The 20,655-nt window shown below is 49.8% G+C and overlaps 1 protein-coding gene across 1 annotated transcript in view; it reads right to left on the bottom strand.

The window, feature by feature from the left end:
- EXD3 (exonuclease 3'-5' domain containing 3) overlaps window positions 1–20,655 on the bottom strand; it is a 301,394-nt gene that overhangs the window by 93,715 nt on the left and 187,024 nt on the right.

Below are 20,655 nucleotides of genomic sequence, written 5' to 3'. Positions count from 1 at the left end.
AGAGGCTCTCGGACAGCCCAGGAAACAGAGGATGGGCAGAGATAGGGACTGTCTGCTGCTGCAAGCCTGAGATTAACAGGGGAAAGTAGGAGGCTGGAAAACATTTGCATGTTTCTTATGACCTGGATTTCCAAGAAAAGTGGCTTGGAAAGGACCAACAGGCTAAACCTCAACCCCTGGCTTCATCCTGGAACAGGGATCTAGACAGTTTGGGCTCCCTACAGGCAGTGAGTGACCAGGCTGAGCCAGCAGGCAGGACTGTGGATGTGGGACTGGTGGCTGGCAGAGCAGTCCAGCACCAGGCAGGCATTTCAGGAACCAAGGAACCTCAGCTATTCCTGCCTCAACACTGTCATCCAGAAAAATGCTTCAAAGGGGGGCAGGGGGCGAAGCAAAAAGTGATAGCCAAAAGCGGACAGGAAAGTAGATGCCTGTTTGGGGCAGGGTTTGAATTGAAAACTCAGACAGTGGGTGTGTGAAAATGAGACTTCCAGGCAGATGCCTTCTCTCCTGTGTGACCAGGAACAATCCATCCCACATCAGGAGATGCATGTCCATGCACATCTCTCATCGAGTGTTTCCAAACCTGCTTTCTGCCCAGCATGGAGGGAAGGTCCATTTCATTGGCACTGCTCTTCCCTTGTTATCTTCTTATTGTGGTGTTATCACCCCAGGAACATTTTAGATGCTTGGGAAGGCAAACCCTGAGCATGTGCTCCAAGAGCCAGGAGGAGCAGCAAGTTTTCCCCTAGGGGCCATACTCCTGTGTTGCTGTGGTTACTACTGAGGGACACGAATGCAAGAGACCTGAAGCACCCAGAATCCCCCAAAGATTAAACCTGAAGGCTGGGTGAAGACTTCACCCACTGAGAAATAAAGAGAATATTTTTGCTGTCCAAGTCCCCCGTGCAGGCAGAGCTGGTGTGAAAACTCCTGGTGTGAAGGTGAAGACCCCAACCCATCCTGCCACCCCTGGCAGTGAGCTGTCACCTGTGGAGTGGTGGCACTGAGGAAGGGGCAGAGGCAGGCTGGGCACAGTGCTGAGGGAGGAGGATGAGGGCAGAGCTGCCATCCAGGGCTCTGCAATGCAGCTGCAGCCGACAGCTGCAACACAAAAACCATCTGCCTGTTTGGGGCTGCACGGGAGGGAGAGCAGCAGGAAGGGTTTCCACGATGAGAGGCTGAGAGGGAGGCAGAGTCTCCCATGAGACAGAGACCTGAGTCTGGGGGAGGTCCTCCCACGATAACCGTCTGTCCAAGGTTGAGGTTACCCGGGGCAGTGGAAGGAGGGGTCAAGTCCTCTGTGAAGGGTGTTCAGAAAGGATCAAGGCAGAGAAATTGAGGCATTAAGAGATAAGACACAGCCCCTGTAAAAACAGTCCCCAGCAGTTTGGGGGTGGGTTCCTTCTGCCCCCCAGCCTACAGGAGCCTCCAGTCAACTCCGAAGGGAGGGAAAAGCTTAATTCAACCTAAACCAAACAGCTGTGGGCAGCAGCACCTTGCACTGTGAATCTGGGGTTCATTTATGGACCGCTTAATTCCTCTGCATACAGTGATCTTTCCTTGCTCAGGATCTGTTGTTTCACTTATCCTGCCATGGCAGCAGTTTGATGGATGAATTTAAGGGTCATATCCAGTAGTTCACTCTGGATTCCCCCTGCTGCACCACTAGATCCTTGCTGACATGCAAGTTAGGAAAATCCCATGCAGTCTCCAGCACATGAGACCCCACAGGCCAGGCACCGAGGGACTATTCTCTTTCTGGAAGGATGAGAAACTCATTACCACCACAGATGGCCTGGCTCTTCCAGGCCTCTCGCCTCAAATGCCAGCCCCGCAAAGGCCACGGGCTTTATGAGATTACAGCTACTCGGAGTTTATGAGGTTACATAAAACATTTATGGTGGGTGCATTAGTAACACAGTGGCCTGTATTTACGGTTGGTGCCTGAGCAGGGCTGACCCCCAGGCTGAGCTGGAGCCCATGTGCTGGTATTTGGATGCCTTCCCTCGGCACAAACAGCTGGGCTCGGCCGAGCAGCCAAGGGCAGCTCAGATGTCGTCTCTCTGCTCCAGCACCACCCACGGGCTGCGGGACCCGCCGAGGGCCCAGCACCGCGAGCAGGAGGGACTGGCCACCAGGATGGGCCTCGCCGGATTTGTGGGAGGTGAGACCTCTGAGCCAGCGTGCCTGGCCTGTGGCCTTCTGAGCTCTCTCCTCCTCAGTGCTGCTCCCACCACTGTGCCTCTGGCCTCCAGCACCTTGCTTCACAAAGGACCTCCTTCAAGCAGAAGCAAAATCAAAGAGTGTGATGGGTAATAAGAGACATTTCCAAAGGCAAGGACCAGCTGCATGTTTGGGAGTGGGGAGGGGGTGACAGCAGGAGTCCCCAGGCACAGGGCAGGGTGTCTGCATAGTCCCCGTTCCCCTCAGGAAGGAGGAACAACCACAGGAAGAGAGGAAAACTCACTCAGACAAAAGATAAACAGACCAGTGAGATAGTGAAGCCAGAAGTTGCTAAATAACCTCAAATTGCTTCGGAAGGGACTCCAATGGAGCACTCCCTCTGGAAGGCAAGCAGGCAGATGTGCTGTCCCAGCACATCTGCTGCTGTGGCCCTGCTCTGCTCCCACACCACAGCCGGGGCTCCTGCAGCTCTTTTCCTCTCGGGAAGCCCTGGGCTGTCCTGGGTGTGAAAGCAGGAGTCAGCAACATAAAAAGGAGCAGCACTTGCTCTTCCCTCAGACCAAGCCTTGTTTGGGCTGGAGCCCTTGATGCCTCCCAGGAGCAGTAGGAACCGTCTCCCTGCGCTCCCACCGGCACCACACTGGGTGCTTGGAGGAGATGTGTGCATCCAGCTGAGCAGCAACACACTCTGAGCAAACCCCCTGTGCTGCAGCACTACTAAACCCAGCAGAGCCCAGTCCATAAATCCAGCCCCTGCCCCTGCGGAGAGTGCTTCATATGGCACGATCGGGAGATTTATGGAAGGGGCTGAAGTCCAGTTCCCCCAGGCCAAGGAAATAAATGAGGGAGAAAAATTAAAGCGATTGCTCAAACCCAAGGACCAGTAAGGAACAATCTGGGCTCTGTAGAGCAGGAAATGACACTCACTGAGCATCTGGGTGCACGTCAGGACAGATTAGGAGCCTGTCAGGAGCTTGACATTGGCTCTACAAGACGATTATGTGTGAGAAGTCTGCAGTGGGCTCTGGACACCAGAAGCACCATTCCAGGCACTGCAGCCCCAGAGCAGCTGCCACTGCCCTGCATTACACTGGTTCTTCTCTCTCCACTGAAGGTCCTCAAAAAATCACACCAGCCGAGATGTTGGGTTTGGCTGCAAACCAGGGCAGGTTTTCAAGTGCAGCACCTGCTGAAGGCCAGGGATGTGACCTCCCTGCTCAACCCACAAGGTGCCCGGCTGCCTCTGCTCCAGCCAGATCCAGCTGAGTTTGCAGGGTGAGGGGTAATCATCCTGCAGTACTCAAGCAGAAGTTTTGCGACCAGCTTTAATGGCTCTAACACTTCCTGAGTCTAGAGGTCTAGACATGCAAACACATTCAGATTCAGTGCTGTCCCAGTATTTTTGGATTAGGAGGGTTTACAAATAAACCCTTCACCTGCAGATAGGTACCTGAGCCCTCACCTTTCACCATGCAGAGATACAGCTATGTAGGAAGGTAATGCTGAGGCAGCCATGTGCTCTGGCAGCCCAGAACCCCCATGTCCTGGGCTTATATTACAGCGTGGGCAGTAGGTCAGGGGGGCCCTGGCCTTCTGCCCCACTCAGGTGAGACCTCACCTGTACAGCTGCCTCCAGCTCTGGAGTCCTCAGCACAGGAAATATGTGGAGCTGTTGGAACAAGACCAGAGGAGGCCACGGAGCCCCTCTGCTCTGGAGCCAGGCTGAGAGAGCTGGGGGTGCTCACCCGGAGAAGAGAAGGCTCCAGGGAGACCTGAGAGGCCCTTCCAGTGCCTAAAGGGGCTCCAAGAGAACTGGAGAGGGACTTGGGACAAGGGATGGAGGGACAGGACAAGGGGAATGGCTTCCAACTGCCAGAGGATAGACTGAGGTTAGATATAAGCAAAAAATTCCTCCCTGTGAGGATAGTGAGGCCCTGGCCCAGGTTGCCCAGAGAAGCTGTGGCTGCCCCTGGATCCCTGGAAGCGTCCAAGACCAGGTTGGACGGGGCTTGGAATAACCTGGGCTAGTGGAAGGTGTCCCCACCCATGGCAGGAGATGGAACGGGATAAACTTTAAGTTCCATTCCAATCCAAACCAGACTTGGATTCTATGATTCCTTTTACTGTTCTGTACTGTGGGGACTGGATACTGCCTGCAACAAGGATACAGCTTTTCTCTGCAGTAGAAAGGAGTCTCAGAAAGTTCAACCCAGCTGCTTTGCACTGTGATCTCTCTTCATGGTGTATCACAGATGCTGCCCCCCCATTTTCTGTGTGGAATTCCCTGCAAACTCCCAAATTCTTGCCTATAAACACATTTTGAGAGCAAGTAAGTCCACATTATGGTAACAGCCTAATGCTTTCAACTTCCAGGCTTCAATCCTGCTGGCTGAGCTCTTTGCTCACACTCCAGTAGTTTAGCAAGTCTAACACCAGGAAAATCCTCCTGGGGAGATGACACTTGGATGCTTAGCCTTGGCAAATCCTGAAGAGCTGTGGTAGACTTGCAAGTCGTTTATCACAGACTTGTGATAAAATCTCTCTTAAAATTTTTTCTGAAATGTAAGAACATATGAACTGATTTCAGCACAGAGACAGGCACCTGGACCTTCTCATCAAGGTAAAGGACCCTCTAACCCAAACATCTCAAAGCACTGAGTAGGTCACAAAGGCTCTCCAAAAACCTGGTGGAGAGAGCTAGGGACCTGCAGCAGGTCACTCTCATCCCCATGTGCCTCAGGGCTGGTGGAAGTGGCCCTGGAGACATCTGTGTCTCTTCCAGGAGCTTACACCACTTGTCTAGTTATTTGGAGTCCAAAATTGGGGGACATAAATGTCACCACACAGATCCTCAAGTTTACATTCAATATCAAAGCCTCTGCACTAACTTCAAAAGAATCTTAGATGGACCACAGGAGAGAAACATTTCATGTAAGCACTCACAGCCATTTTCTTATTCAGATCAAACTCATATCAATCCTATATTGATTCCAGGGATGCCCCAAAGTCCTTTCTAACCTTTGCTGTTGAAGCACTCCAATTAGTTTTCCTCTTTTAGTTGTTCAAGACTTTTGAGGATAAGTACACTGAGGTCATCAGTAAAACAGGCAAATGTTTTACACCTTTATGTGGGCTGAACTATGTTACTGGGGTGGGACACCCTGCCGGGGTGGCTGTGGGCTGGAGGAGCTGTGCTTGGCCCCAGTGGCCTGTGAGGGGCAATGCGAGCCCTTTGTCTTGTCTGCCAGTGCGCAGTGCTGAGGTATCTGGTGGGACACCACAAAAATCCAAAGTGACAATTCAGATAAAGACAGTGAAGTGATAGATAATGGGAAAACAACCCCAACTCTGGAGAGGTAACATATGGGGAGCTGGCTGTCCCACCTGGGAAACAGGGCTGGACACTTACAGTGACCTCAGAGTACAATCTGCCTATAAAGGTGCCATGACTGAACACACCAACTGTTCTGATTTATAATAAACATAGAGGCTATCAAAAGCCTGTCCAATTTTAAGTGCTCTAAAAATATTTTAAAGTTTTCTATGATAGTGTAAACTCTCCCTGGAAACATCTATTCTTTGTGCCAACCTGCTCTCTCCTGTCCCACCCTGAAACCAGTGTGTCCCATTTGCCTCTCCCAGTGAGGAGATCCACTCACAAACCCATTCTCAGCAATGCAGTGGCTGGCACATGAATTTAAGGATGTAGTGAGGCAGGTCCCTAAAAGCCTCCTCGTGCTGGGGAGGGCTCTGCCCCATCTCCTAGAGTACACCACAACTCTGTTGAAACATTATCCAGCATTTGATAAGCCTCAAATTAAAAAATAAAAGCAGAAGAAAATAAGGAAGCATCCCAATATCTGTCATAAAGCAATAATTGATTGTGCAATCAATGGATGAAGCTTGGGGAAACAACTTGGGTATGTGACAACTGTAGAGGAGAAAAGTTTGTCTGCGAACAGTCCCACTGGCTGAGAACGTTCTCATGCCTCAGCAGGGATGGGAATGAGACTCAGCACAGCTCACAACTGCCATCACTGCTTTGCTTCCTAAACTTCACTTTCTTTTATTTGGAAAAATAACTACGAAATTAAAGCAAGCAAATAAAACAAACAAAACAAACCATCCTTGTCTTAGAAAAATCCCAACGTCATGCTGAAGTGAGATAAGAAACGATGAAGAAGTTATTGTACTGCTGTGGAGTTGTAAGTATTACACAGCAAGAAAAACAAATGCTCTCTCTTGGATGGGAAAAACCTTTTCTTCTCAGTTGGAGAAAGAAAAACACAAAGCGGCTCAACTGCATCCCCAAAATTGTGCAATTTACTTTGCATATTTGGCAGCAAAAGTAGAAGAAGCAGTTTATAATCCAGGGTTTTCATGCAAATGACAGGTTCTTGGTTCTTGAAGGAGCACTTCATTTTGGTACGCTTTTTTTAATTAACACTCTCACAGTATGTTAGAATTAAAGGAACACCACCAGCAAAAAACTCACTGAGTGAGCATTTTCCATGCCTGGTGCCCCAGCAATCCCTGGACTGCCTGTAATTGAGGGCAGATCAGGGAACCAGCAACTCCCTGGATGGTTTGGGGTTTATATGGATAACTGCAGCATTTTCTGTACAGCCAGTCTCCCCACGTACCTTGGCTGGGCAGCTCCTCCCTTCACAGAGCAACAGGAGACAAGACTTGAAGGATCAGGAGCAGACAGCAATCCACAATCCATCTGAAGGCTGTGGATGTGCAATATCTGGGATTTGCTTTTTTTTCTTTAGAAGGAAATTGCTGTAAATTTCATTATTTTAAAATGTTAATCCAAACTGCAATAAGGTGGAAATTATGTATAAAACAACCCCAAAAGCTCCTTTTTCTGCCCCCAAGAGTTGGTTCTGTGCTTCAAGATATAGAACAGCTGGTGTGAAACACATCTAGGACTGAAAAGGGCTCTGCCTGCCTTCCAAAACAGTTCAAAATTTGTGAGACTATCCCAAAGAAGGTAGTTTTTCAGGAAGGAGCCATAAAAGGGCAGGTCCCAAAGCATCTATGAGGACAGCAAAGGGAACCAACTCTGCTGCCTCCAGAAAGGAAGGGGGAAAAAAACCACAACAGAAGTGAAACTGACAATTTTTAAGTGCTGGGGACAGAGTCCTATGACTAGGCAGAGTCCTGTGTCACACTAAAGGTGTGGGAAAGTGCTGAAGCGTTGGTTACACTTGCATTGCTGGCTTCAAAAATAGCCTGAGAACCAAACCATGACTTCATAGCTGAGACAGCTCCCCTGTGAGCCCTGCCAGGAGGGTCTGCAGCCCCGCACCCCCAGACCTGCCAGGGCACCGGGACCTGCCCCTGTTCCCGCCTGCGGAACTGCCCTGAGTGCACTCTGGCTCAAACCCCGGGCTTGAGCGCCTGGCTGGAATTATATGGGAATTTAAGCTTAGAGTTAAACCTTGGAGCCATCCCGGTGAGTGAGGCATTTTCCAATTATCTCATCCGGCGTATCCAGTCGCTGCGCTGACTTTATAAACTAAATGAAACCGCACACAAATTACACTGACACTAAGAACAACATTGCACAGGGCTGCCCTTTGCTGTGCTCTCCAGGTTTGTTCTGTTTACAACTCTGCTAACAGCCCTCATCTCCCCACATTACTCAGGCTCCAACACGAGATGTAAACAGGCAAAAATTTGGCTATTGGTTCTGAGGGCATGATTTTTTTAATGAGTTCTGATGGGGATAATGAGAACAAATCAGATTATTTTTCAGAATTGTCTGAGCTGCTGGAGCAGCATGTGCCCTGTCAGAGAACAGCCCAAGTGTCTCGGGAGGTGCTGCACGTCCCTCTGTCCTGGTGCAGCACGTGCTGAGTCTGGCTGAGCTCACAGCTCTGTGCCATGGGAGGACACAGGTTTTCAACCCATAGATATCTTCCTACATGGCTGGAGCTCACCAATGTCCCACCTGGATGGAGCCCACCAGAGCATCATGAACAGCATGAGGGGAAGCAGGACCTTGCCAGGCACAGCCCTCGGTCCTGGTGGGACCCAGCTCCACCTCCCCTCTGTGCGGAGCTCGGCTCAGCCACAAGCACAGGAGACACCTTGTACCAAACAAGAGCCACACCTGTGCCAGGCCAGCACAGACTGCAATGAACAGCAGCCATCACCAAAGGAAAGACCAGAAATCTCCAAAAAACATAACAAATGTCACAACTCCCTGCACAAATCAGCTGGGCTGAGCCTCTCTGCACTCACTGTCAGAATCATGGAATTCCAGAATGGTTTGGGTTGGAAGGACCTTAAAGATCATTTTGTTCCAACTACCCTGCCATGGGCAGGGGCAACTTCCACCAGACCAGGCTGCTCAAAGCCCCAGAGCCCCGTCCAACCTGGCCTTGGACATTTCCAGGGATGGGGCAGCCACAACTTCTCTGGGTAATCTGTGCCAGGGCCTCCCCACCCTCACAGCCAACAATTCCTTCCCATTATCCCATCTGACTCTGCCCTTTGTCAGTGTGAAGCCATTCCCCCTTGTCCTGTCACTCCATACCTTTGTCCAGTGTCCCTCTCCAGCTCTCCTGTAGGCACCATGGAGGCACAAGAAACCTCTTCAGAAGCACTGGCTTTGTGCTGTGGTGGAAGGAAGGTGGAAGGAAGGGAGTCCCATCCATTCAGCAACCATGCCTGTTGCACCCTTGTGTCCCACTCACCCTGACAGAGCAGGTGGCTACACTACACTTCTGGGTCACAGCAGCTCCCCTCTCCATGGTTCTGCTGGAAGGGAGTGCTCCCCAATGCTGTTTTAATGCTCCGTGGGCTCACCAGCCCTGGGGAGCCTTCCCCTGCCCTGCAGCCGTGGCAGCGAGAGCTGCACAGCACCTCAGGGGCAAATGGAGAGACACAATCCCCAAAACACAAAGTTCATATGGCTCTGCTCCCATCTGCTGTGTGCCATCCTGGCCACAGGTGCGGGAGACGCTCCACACAGACCAGTCAAAGTTACACTGCAAACTGGGCATCCCTGCAGGGGACAGCAGCACTGGCACTTTGCCACCTACATGTCACTGCTTGCACTGACACCTGCACTCACAGTGGACTGCAAGTGGAGGGGGACTTAACAGACAGCCAGAACATCCATAAATGTATGCATGCAAAAAATGGCAAGAAAATGTCAAACCAGACGCATCCATCAGCTTCAGATACTGCCACGCAGTTCAGCTACACTGTGTTACAGTCAGGTCATACCCAATGTCCCCAGGCTGTTTCTATGTGAGCAAAGTGACAATCACACTTCAGAAAAGAGAAGAGTGAAGGAACTATTGGCTCTGCCCCTGAGGATGCTCTGTCCTCGAGGTTTCTCTGATCTCTGAATGCCCAGGTTCATATCAATCCTTTTCCCCTTTTGTGTCAGCTCAGGGTTTCCTTTCCCCCCAGCCCAGCACACCCTGCTCCCAACATTCCTGCTGACACAGCTGTTTGTTGGCTGATGTGGTAAGTGAGCTGTTTGTGTTGCACGCAGCACTGCAAAAAGACAAATTATTTGCACTCCATTTTTTTTTTTTTTAAAGCTTTTCTTTGCATGACTCAAGTAGCTAAATGCAGTTTGACTTTTTCCTGTGGCTTTGGCTGCCTGGTGGCAGTGAGCACCTGCTCATCACACCACCACCTTCAAAGGTATGTTTCTAAAATGGTTTTGAAAAATAAGTCTTTAAAAGCTCAAAAAAACCCAAACAGCATTTCCTCTTCAGAAGAGAGACACATGAATTCGTAGCCAGACAGCTCAAGGCTGGCCAGCAGCATGTGTTCAGGTTCTGGGGGCCCACAGATGTCAACTGCCTTTGGTCTCCCTCTGTCTGAAAGGGAAGAGCATGAGAGAAGATGGCCATACTGGTGTCATCTGAACCCCACGGGTCAGAGCACCACGGGGACAGCACAGAGGGGCTGGTGAGCACAGACACTATTGGACAGCTCTCACAGTGCTTTCAGCACTTCATTGTTTTAGGGTTTTCCACTGGTCAGATTATGTGACCAATACATCTGTTCTTGAACAAGCAGCAGTCACAAGTATTGAGGCCATGTTGCTGAGAACTCAGCTGCGCTGGGCAGGGCACAACTCAAGGATGAAGGACCAACCACCGCCTCCCTAAGATCCTGCTCTATGGTGAACTTGCCACTGGCTGCCGCACGAGAGGAGCCCCGAAGAAAAGATACAAGGACTCCCTGAAACAACATCTCAGCCTTGGCCATATTGATCACCATAACTGGTCTACTCTGGCCTCAAATCGGGAGACCTGGAGACACACCATCTATAACGCAGCTGACGCCTTTGAGAACGCAGCAGGATCACCCCTGAGGAGAAAAGACAACGCAGAAAGAATCGTGTCTTGCAGAATATACCACCTAAGGAGTCTTTCTGCTGTGCCTTTTGCAACTGGACATGCCTATCTGGTATTGGCATTTTCAGCCACCAATGCGCTTGCAACAAACGTGGGTAGAGCCCTTCCCAAATCTTCGTTCACGAAGCCCAGCCATGATGATGATGACGTTTTAGGGTTTACCTGCTGCTGGTGGTGACAGTCTGGGTGATATGAAGAGGAACAAGTGTCCTTCCCAGACCGACACCTCCATCCCTTCGGGCTGGGGGCTCCTGGAGCTCAGGAGCTGGATGCTGTATTTTTCCTGGCATGTAAGAGATGGTTCCAAAGGTTGTGAGTTCCCTTCCGCTGTCACCTTCATCTCTGGATCTTGCTTTCCCAAGATGTCCAAACTTGGAATCGAGCGCTGCCTGACATTTAACACATGGCACTCAGAATGAGGAAGGGGGATGAACAGCAGGTCACTCTTTTTCCAGTGATCTCATCACTATGGTTAAAAAGAGGGAACTCAGAGAAACTTTGCGATCTAATACATAGAAATCCCTATATTCCTTAGAAACAGGGTTTCCAAATTCATGTGCAGTGGTACACATCATTTACCTGTACAGATGCCATGACTTGTTGCTCAAATCAGGTCTCTGCATTCAGAAATTCCTTGCTAATCAGAGTGTCTGTTCATGTGTGTATTCAAATTCCCAGTGCGTGTTTGCACTTGCCACAGTAACTACCTGCAGGAATCAGGCACACCTTGTTTGTACACCCTAACCCAGACAGTTGCGTATTTGCCACGACTGTGCAGTCCAGAGAGCATTTATGAATGAATTAAACCACTTAGCAGTATCAAATACTTGGGGAAAGGATAGGCAAGAAGCAGCTCTGCTTTGTATCACTTCAGATTGAAAATACAGAGGATTGACATCTTCCAGCCTCGCCTCAGCACATGCTGTTTAGCCTTTTTTCCTTAAGGATGCTAAATGGACTCCTGTCCCTCCAGAGCTGTCAGAATACAGTACCTACAGTGCAGGAGTTAAACAGGAAACTGCCTGCATGCACTGACCTAAATTGACCTAATTCTAGTGTCATAATTCTCCAAGCTAACTATTGCCAGCATTGCTTCCACGTATCCAGCTCATTCCAAAAGGCTACTCTGCCTTCTCAGCCAGAAATCCTTCTGAGAGTCACTCACTGAAATTCCAGATCATTTAATTTCAAAACCAATTAAATGCAAATAGAGGAATTTCTACAACCAGGGGTGTACAGGATGTACAGGAATGATCTGTAATTCACCACCACTGATCATGCCCCAGAAAAGGATGTGAAGGACTTTCTAAGAGGGAAAAAAGTTCCATCAAGATAAATTTGCTTCCTTTTTTCCTTCTTTTATCTAAGGAAAGCACCTAGCACAAACACAGGGTCTTCAGTTGAGAGCAGGGGAATTTAGAGTGTATTTCCAGCTTCATGTTAGACAAAAGGTTGGGGACCTTTCAGCCACTGCCAGTGAAAATCTCTGTGGTGACATAACAAAGGCAGTTTGAGAGCTGTTGGTGACACAGGAGGAGCCCAGTTTGTGTCCCAAACAGCTCGATTGAAACCAGCAGATTTGTTCCTTTCCTGGCTATGGCCAACAGTGAGCCTGGTGTGACCTCAGGTAGAGGGCAGGATTTTTCACAAAATACTTCTATCTTAAGAACCCAGACCCACGTGTTTCACTTTCCTGAGCACCACAGCTCACATCAAGCTCATCTGCATCCCCCAAACCTCAGTGCCTCTGGGCTGCCCCCACAACCCTGCTCCAGAGCTCTACTGGAATTCAAACCTGATGAATTCAGCCCAAATATTTTGGATTTTCAAAAGCAACCAGGAAAGCTTCATGATCTGGTGAGAGCTGACTTACATCCACTATCCTAAAGGCTGGCTGCTTTGCTAAATCTCGCCCTTGTTCCGGAGGAAGGTGACCTCTTCCCAAAAGAGAGTTGGGACCTGGGCCAGTGCCAAGGATGGAGATCAGATGTTGTTGTGATGGTGGTTCCCAGCTCCTCTCCTGCAGAAAGGTGTTGGAAAGGGAGAGAGAGAATTGATGGCAAGACAGAGCAGGGTCTTATGTGGTGGGTTTGGGGCAGCTCTTCCTGCTGCAGCATCAGCATTCCCACCTGCGAGACCTCTGGGAATTGTGCTTTGGCCTATACTGGTGCAGCAGCACTTTGAGCTTTCCTGGGTGGGCAGGCACTTGTATTACTTGGGGACAAATGTCTGTAGATTATTTAACTCAAATGATCAAATACACTTCACATAGTATTTTCCATATTCCCCATGTGAATCCTCCTGCCAATTAGTGGCAGATAACTTCTGGAAAAACAGATTTTAAACTTTGGGGCTAAACCCGAGGTAAACTGTATTAGCTCTGAAATTAGAGGTTTTCTACCCAGCAGGACAGCTTTTTTTTCACACTGGTTTTACACAAGCACAACAGGGACCTGTGCTACAGAGTCGGCCTCACATTCAGTGAGAAGAGCCTAAACCCAGTATTTGTGTACAGAGGCAGTTTGGTTTTTCTGTGTAACACAGAGGGCTACTGCCACATGCCTGTGCTTTCATGCATATTTTTCCTGAATGTTTTGCAGTCTTCTTTCCTATTTTGATAAAAGAAAGTTACTTTCAAAAGTAAAGGCTTCTAATTTCGGGTGATCTAAACAGATGTGACTTGACAAAGGGGTCCATTGTAGGGCCATGTTAGTGCTTTATTTTTTAACGATGAAGGCTTTGGTTGTTTGTTATGGTGAGAAATAGTTTCCCCTCCAGATAGCCCCTTGAGAAATTCATGAGAGAAAATCCAGACTGTGAAAAGTATGGCTTGTGAGGAATTTGAAACAACATGACAAGGGAAGCAAATCATCGTGAAAATCCTATTAGAGAAAGCCTGGGCTCATGACCATCTCCAACCCCCGCTCCAGGTGAGCTGTCTGGCTGTCATCTGCACCATGACTGTCCCCAGGAATCACAACCATCATTCAGCCTTTCTGTCTTTCTGGAGACCCACAAAGCAAGGCTGAACTTGCCCAGAGGAGGCTGATCTGAGTCAAAGACAAAACAACGCATGAAAGAGTGAATCCACGGGTCAAGGTAAGGAGGGAAGAACTGGCAGCAGAACCCGCTGCCATTGCGCAACTCCAGCTAATCAGACACAGATACAGATGCAAACCACCCGTGAATGCTGCAGAGAAGTTTACATTTCAGATGGGTTTCAGAGCTGTCGGGGATGGCTTCGCACGCAAAGCTGATTTCTCCAGCGTACAGCTCCAGAGAGGGGTAACCCGTGTAGTGCCTCTGAAAAGCTCCAGTTTCTAAACCTTGGTCAGGTTTGTTCCCCTTCCTCCCAGGCTTCTTTCCATGCACATGTTGAAGTGCTCTGGCCTACTGTAATTCAAACACAGTTCAATAAATTTCGGTTCTCATTTAAGACTTCATATTTGAAAATAGCAGAATAGCTTGGGTTCATGTCAGAACAGTTTTAAGGCCTCCAGCATCAAAAATAATCTGTCGTAAATCTAAAAATACCAGCTTTTCAGAGAGGGATGTGAGGTGCCAAGAGATTTCACACATATAAACAATTGGGAGACTGGGCTTCAAGCTCCATTTGCTTTTTTTCCATGGTTACCTAACGCTGAACCCAGCAATCTGAGCCGAATCACCTCGAGGGGTTTTTACTAACTCTCCCTCTGAAGCAGGGGCTCATATCCCTTAGTGGAGCCCACATTTCCCTGCCTGCTGCAGAGGTGATTCTAACGGCAGGATCACCATCCAGAACAGCACACTCCAAGCTTTTGCATGGTACCTTTCAGGAGCTGCCCCACAGCCATGGCTGGGTCTGCTCCTCGCTGCACCGGGAGAGGTGATCTTGGCACACAGCATGGGCACAATGAATCCACAAAACTGCAGGAAATTGGCCAATTATCCAGCCCTGACTTTTAGTAGAAACCATACAAAGGGATTTTTATGGTTGAGAAGATCGCAGGAAAGGAGGGAGAGGCTACTCTCAGGGAAAATGAACATCGAGGTGAACTACAATCGAGTATTTATGACTGTCCTCTGAAAGACTCTTCTTAGTCCAGCTTAAAAATAGTGACTGAATGTCAGGATTATTTGAGAGAACTTGTTAAAATAAGCAAAAAAATAGTTGATGGGTAAAACTGACAATGCTCCTAAATCACAGCAGCTTTGCATGGTGTAAGGACTTGTGTCCTTGCACGCCACGGAGCCACAGCAGGGACTAGGGCAGGAGTGGTGGGCTCATCTCCAGGCACCAGCTTGTCCCCCTCACCCACATTCCTTTAGGACCACTGGCCATGGGACTCAGTGTCCATCAACCCTCAACACACGGATTTAGAGCGGAGCAGAACGTGTCAAAATCATACGAAAGGGATGGAGAGGAGGAGGCACAGCCCTGGCAGCCAGCAAAGATACCCTGGCCCTGCGCAGACAGGCCCTCATTTACATTGCTGCTGGGCTGAAAAAATTATCAAAAAATACCATTGAAAAATTCCTTTTCCTGTCTGATATTGTAAACACAAATTCAGCACAGGAGACTCCACGGGATAAGATGGTTTTGATGACTTCCAGTCGCATATACACACTGTAGACTCGCTTCCCAAACAGCCCATTATCACTGTCCAGACAGTTCATTTATTTGCTGGGAATTCTCATTTAAAAAAACTAATCAGGCAGGATTTATTTCCCTCTGATAAGGCTCAGGAGGGCACTGCGAAGGGTCTGGCTCCTGCCAGTTGTCAGGTTCCTTGTCTAGCAGGTAATGTCAGACTGACAGTGCGGCAGGTCTCTGACACATCCCGCAGCCCCTGTGTCCTGGACGTCTGTCCCTGGCAAGTGGGGCTCTGCCATCCACATTCCCACAGGACATGAGACTGACCATATCACTGCCTTGGTTTCTCTGGCAGTAAAAGTGGGATCTTCCAGCCAAGCAGTCAAAAGGATGCAAAGGTGAGAGTCCACTGTTGTGAGGAACTGTCAGAGGCCTTAACTGAACGCAGCATCACATCTGCCCAGAGCAGCTGGAGCTGCCATAGTAGACAGGATTTTGGGACAGCAGATTAGGGTTTGTACAGCCAAACTACAGCCCTTGTTCCCTGTGCTGTCCCAACGATGATGTGATCCTGTGGGAAGCGGGTCCAGGACCCTGCTTGCAGGGCTCAGCCCACTCTTGCTTGGGAAGGAGCAGTAGTGAGGGAGGCAGAGATCCCCAACGCAGGGCCCAGATTCACGGAGAGTTGAGATCAGCATTGGCAGATGTACCTTCCCCAGGGCTCCAAAATCTCTGTCAGCAAACAGAAAGCAACTGGAAGGGGAAAAAAAAGGCTAAAAGAAAGCCTGCATTTGAAATATGCTTTGTTTTCTTTTAAAAAATCCAGGATCCCATCCAGCTTGAAAGAGGAGGTGAGCGCTGAAACAAGCTCTTTGGTTTTTGCATTAGTTCAAGAAGAAAACACTTCTTAAAGTATATTCCTCTGAGGTTCTGATACTGCCTCTAAGCCCCACTTTTGGCAGGGAGGGAGCAGGTCACACAGGTACTGCTCTCATCTCTGGCCCACAGCCCCTCTCCTTAACCCTTCCTAGCCTGCATGGGGGTCTTCCCCCACCATACCCTCTCCTGTGGCATTCTCCATCTGGCATTACAGCCCTGGCACAGAGGCTGAAGGAGCTGCCAACCTTGCCTGGGGGACACCTCTCTCTGCCTAAGGGGTTGGGAGCCCCTCTGTCCTCCCAGGGAACTGGGGCCCTTTGAACACACAGCAATAATGGTCTCACAGGGAGGTCAGGGTGAATCCGGGGCTTTGTGGGGTAGCGATACCCCATCACCACCAGCGAGGACAGGAGAATGGAGCCCTGCAGAGGCTTTGAGACTGAGGCTTTTTGTGTCATGGGGACAGGGTCCTGGTGTGCCCACAGCCCTCGGAGCAGAGCGTGGCAGTGATGGCCAGGTGGGACAACAGCTCACGTCTTCATCTCCTTCCACTGTCCTCCAAGGCAGAGCCAGCCAGCACCCAGCCCATGCCAGGGTCTCCAGGGTTGAGCTTGGAGCTCCATCAGCATGCTCAGTGCCCCTGGCAGCTCTCCCCTCATATCTGCAGCTCTCTGAAAACAGGAAAGAGCCCCCCACACTCAGAAAACCACCAAAGAGGTTGTCCAGAGAAGCTGTGGCTGCCCCATCCCTTGGACGGGGCTTGGAGCAACCTGGGCTAGTGGAAGGTGTCCCTGCCCTGGCAGATGAGCTTTAATGTCCCTTCCAACCCAAACCATTCTGTGATTCTGTGAAAGAGCAGCTGAGAACTTTCCTCAGTCCTGGCAGGGTCTGAAGCCCTCAAGTGAAGTGCTGCCCTTTACCAGCCTGGGCTTCCAGTGCTCCCCAAAAATGCCCAAGTGGTTAATTCCCATCTGTGGACCACCCAGGGCTGGTGCTCTCTGCCCAGAGCACACGGATGCCGGTTTCACCTGCCATCATGCAGACAGGGCAGGTGGCTGTGCCTGGCACCAGGGAAGGGCTCACTGCTGTAATTCCTCAAGACACAAACTGACTCCCCATTTTCTCTTGGCTTCACTGGTCGTGCAGGTTGAAGTGTGGAAGAGTGAGTGCCAAGTGTTATGGTGTGAAGCCATTTTCCATTTAAAGCTCTTGTTTTTCATGGCTTATAAGTTCCCGCTCTCCACCTCCATTCCTTTGGGTTGGGATTTGTCATGCTTGTTCTTAACCCAGGGGAGAATTTCTTTAGGAAAGTTCAATGGTATAAGTAGCAGCAATTCCTCATCTGGCTTTCATCATGGAAGATAACAGATATTCACAGAAACTCACTGTCTCTGCAGCAGCAGAGAGGATTTCTGCTCTCAGCCCAACACAAACCCAATCCCACATGCTCCAGGGTTTTCCAGGGGCAAATCCAGCGGCAATTCCTGTACTCAGACACAAACACCCACCCAAACACAAGCATGGACTGCAGTCCACAGGTCTGTTTTGCAGATGGCTGAGCACAAGGGTGTCATCAGCAGCAGCTGTTTGAGACATTTTCCAGATGTATCCGGGGTGCAAGAATGAATTCTTAAACCCGTAAAACCCCAATTCCTGTACCTGCCCAGGGAAACACCCTTGGGGGTGTTTGTGGATGAAAAGCTCAACATGCCCCCAGCTGTGGGCATTGACAGCCCAGGAACCCCCCCATCCTGGGCTCATCCCGCAGCGTGGGCAGCAGGTCGGGGGGGATTCTGGCCCTCTGCCCCACTCAGGAGAGACCTCATCTGAACTGCTGCCTCCAGCTCTGGAGTCCTCAGCTGTTGGAACAAGGCCAGAGGAGGCCACAGAGATGCTCCGAGGGCTGGAGCCCCTCTGCTCTGGAGCCCAGGCGGGGAGAGCTGGGGGGGTTCACCTGGAGAAGAGAAGGCTCCAGGGAGACCTGAGAACCCCTTCCAGTGTCTAAAGGGGCTCCAGGAGAGCTGGAGAGGGACTTGGGACAAGGGTCTGGAGGGACAGGACAAGGGGGAATGGCTTCCCACTGCCAGAGGGCAGGGTTAGATGGGACACTGGGAAGGAATTCCTGGCTGTGAGGGTGGTGGGGCCCTGGCACAGGTTGCCCAGAGAAGCTGTGGCTGCCCCTGGATCCCTGGAAGTGTCCAAGGTCAGGTTAGACAGGGCTTGGAGCAATCTGGGATAGTGGAAGATGTCCCCCTGTGGCAAGGGGTGGAACGGGATGATCTTTAAGGTCTCCTCTAACCCAAGCCAGTCTGGATTCTACAATTTATAACCAGAGCCAGCTCCACTCCCCACACTCATGCCAACTGCCCATGCACCCTGTGCCCGTGTCAGCTCCCATTCAGCGGGAGAAGAAATAAAATGCCCTGCTTTTTAATAAAAAAAAAGGAGGAGGGATCTTATATGCAAGGAACTGATGTGTTGTGATTGAAATTTCAAATGAGCAAATGCCAAATGTGCCAAGCCCAGGGTCCCACTCTGTCCCATCCACACCCCATGTGTCCTACTTTCCAGACTGCTGTAAAGTGAGGTAGAAATGGGTTTCATCAGCTTCCATGGAAAATTCAACTTTGAACATCACGATTTTGTTTAGCTTAAATATCAACCATAATATTTATATTAATGCTACTTATTCTAATTTATTTTCATTTAAACACATGCACAGCAGTAAAATAAAATAAAGTCGTGTTAGGCTATTTTAAAAACAAAAACCACAGAGCAGACAAGGAAGATAGAGAACAGCTTTCCTGTGGAGAGATGGCTGAGGGTCACCAGCCATTGACACAAGAAACAGAAATTGGTTTCTCCACCAAGGAACGATAAAAAGGCCTTTACACACTGTGATGAGGAGTTGTGAAGGCAGAGCAGGGTGAACTCTACAAGAAGGAACAATTCCTCACTCTTCCACTTGAGCACAAAAAAGAAACATAAAACCCACAACTCTGTCTTGGTTCTGCAGGAAAAGGTCTTTTTCATGACTTGAAAGAGCATATTGCTTTTTCAGATCCTTTAATTTATTTACCAAACACTGAATCTCCCCATAGATTTAAGGTTAATCACATCATTTTGCTTGGATAAGTCCTCGTTCTGCTGTCACACACCCGAGCTGTCCCAGTGACTAATCACGCTCAGTGTGTCATTCCCCAGGAGCCAGCCAGCCCCTGACTCTTCCCACCGGGAGCTGAAAGGGCTGATCTCAGAAGAAGCAGACAAAAATAAATGCCCACGGCTGCCAACAGCAATAACTTAAACCTTGCAAGGGCTGTGCCAGCCCCGGTGGGGCTCAGAGGGGAAACACAGCCAAGGTTCCCAGCAGCAGCATGGTACTGTCAGGTCAGGTAAAGCAGAGAATGAATGGGAAATGGTCCAATATTGGGTAAAATGGTCCTTTTTAAAGAAAACATCAAATCATTGTCAAAAGGCAAGTTCCACTTTCTGTCCTCTTATGCAAACCTCCTCCTGCCCTGATGCTTCCAGCTCCACCAGCACTGGGGGTGCACATGGCAGGTCACCCAGGGTTAGGGTGTGGGGGCTCAGTGCATCCCATCACAACCGGGGTGGCTTCATCCCACACTCCTCCTTGGCTGCCAGGCATGGGTGGGAAGACAAAGCTGAGGGGTGTTCTGCTCTGGAGGAAATCTCCAGAATACCAACACAACTGGTAAATGCTTTTAAAACACTGTCATGCTCCTATAATGACTGTGGTACCCAAATGGAAATGACCTTCCTCCTCAGGAGGAGGAATTACCCTGGCCATGGACAGAAGCTCCCTGCTTTGAGCTCCCCAGTGAGCTGAGGTCCTTGTAGAGACCAGCCTTGGGTATCACGGCTGAACCACTACAAACCAACACTAGAAACAAGCTCTGGCCTCTTCAATCTGCATGTTCCACAGCAACATCCTGAGCAGAGAAAAACTGAGGCGTAAATGGAACTCAGAAGTTCTTGGTAAATAAAAATGTTATTATTTAACAGCTAAAAATGCATGTCCACAGGCTGTAAAGTCAAAGAACACACTCAACCTCACGGTCATGGACACAGGGCCACTGTATCCCCAGGTGCTGGGCTGATGGTGAGCCCATGCTCCCCCTCGGGGCACCGCGATCCCCAGACACAGCCCAAAGGTCTCCTCTGGTCTGGCCACAGTTCAGTGCCTCAGCTCCCACCTGCTGCTCTCAGAGAGGGACACAGCCAAGAGAGTACCTGAAATCATGCTCAGAGCAGGACCTGAGGAAATGTCTGAAACTGTGTCAGAGGAGGTTTAAGTTGGATATCAAGAAAAGGTTCTTCCCCCGGAGGGTGGTTGGGCACTGACCAGGCTCCCCAGGGCAGTGGGCACAGCACTGAGGCTGCCAGAGCTCAAGGAGGGTTTGGACAACTCTCTCAGGGACAGGATGGGATTGTTGGGATGTCCTGGGCAGGGCCAGAGGCTGGACTGGATGATCTTTGTGGGTGCCTTCCAACTCAGGATACTCTATGGTTCTATGAATCTATGATACCCTTTCCCAAATCTCCACCAAAATTTCCACTTTCTGGCCAGCAGTAAGCCGACCAGCTGTTGGCTGT

Source organism: Chiroxiphia lanceolata, chromosome 21, assembly GCF_009829145.1.
Source record: "Chiroxiphia lanceolata isolate bChiLan1 chromosome 21, bChiLan1.pri, whole genome shotgun sequence".
In the NCBI taxonomy this organism is placed as follows: domain Eukaryota; kingdom Metazoa; phylum Chordata; class Aves; order Passeriformes; family Pipridae; genus Chiroxiphia; species Chiroxiphia lanceolata.
The sequence above is the reverse complement of the archived record's forward strand: the minus strand, read 5'-3'. Positions and strand labels throughout refer to the sequence as shown.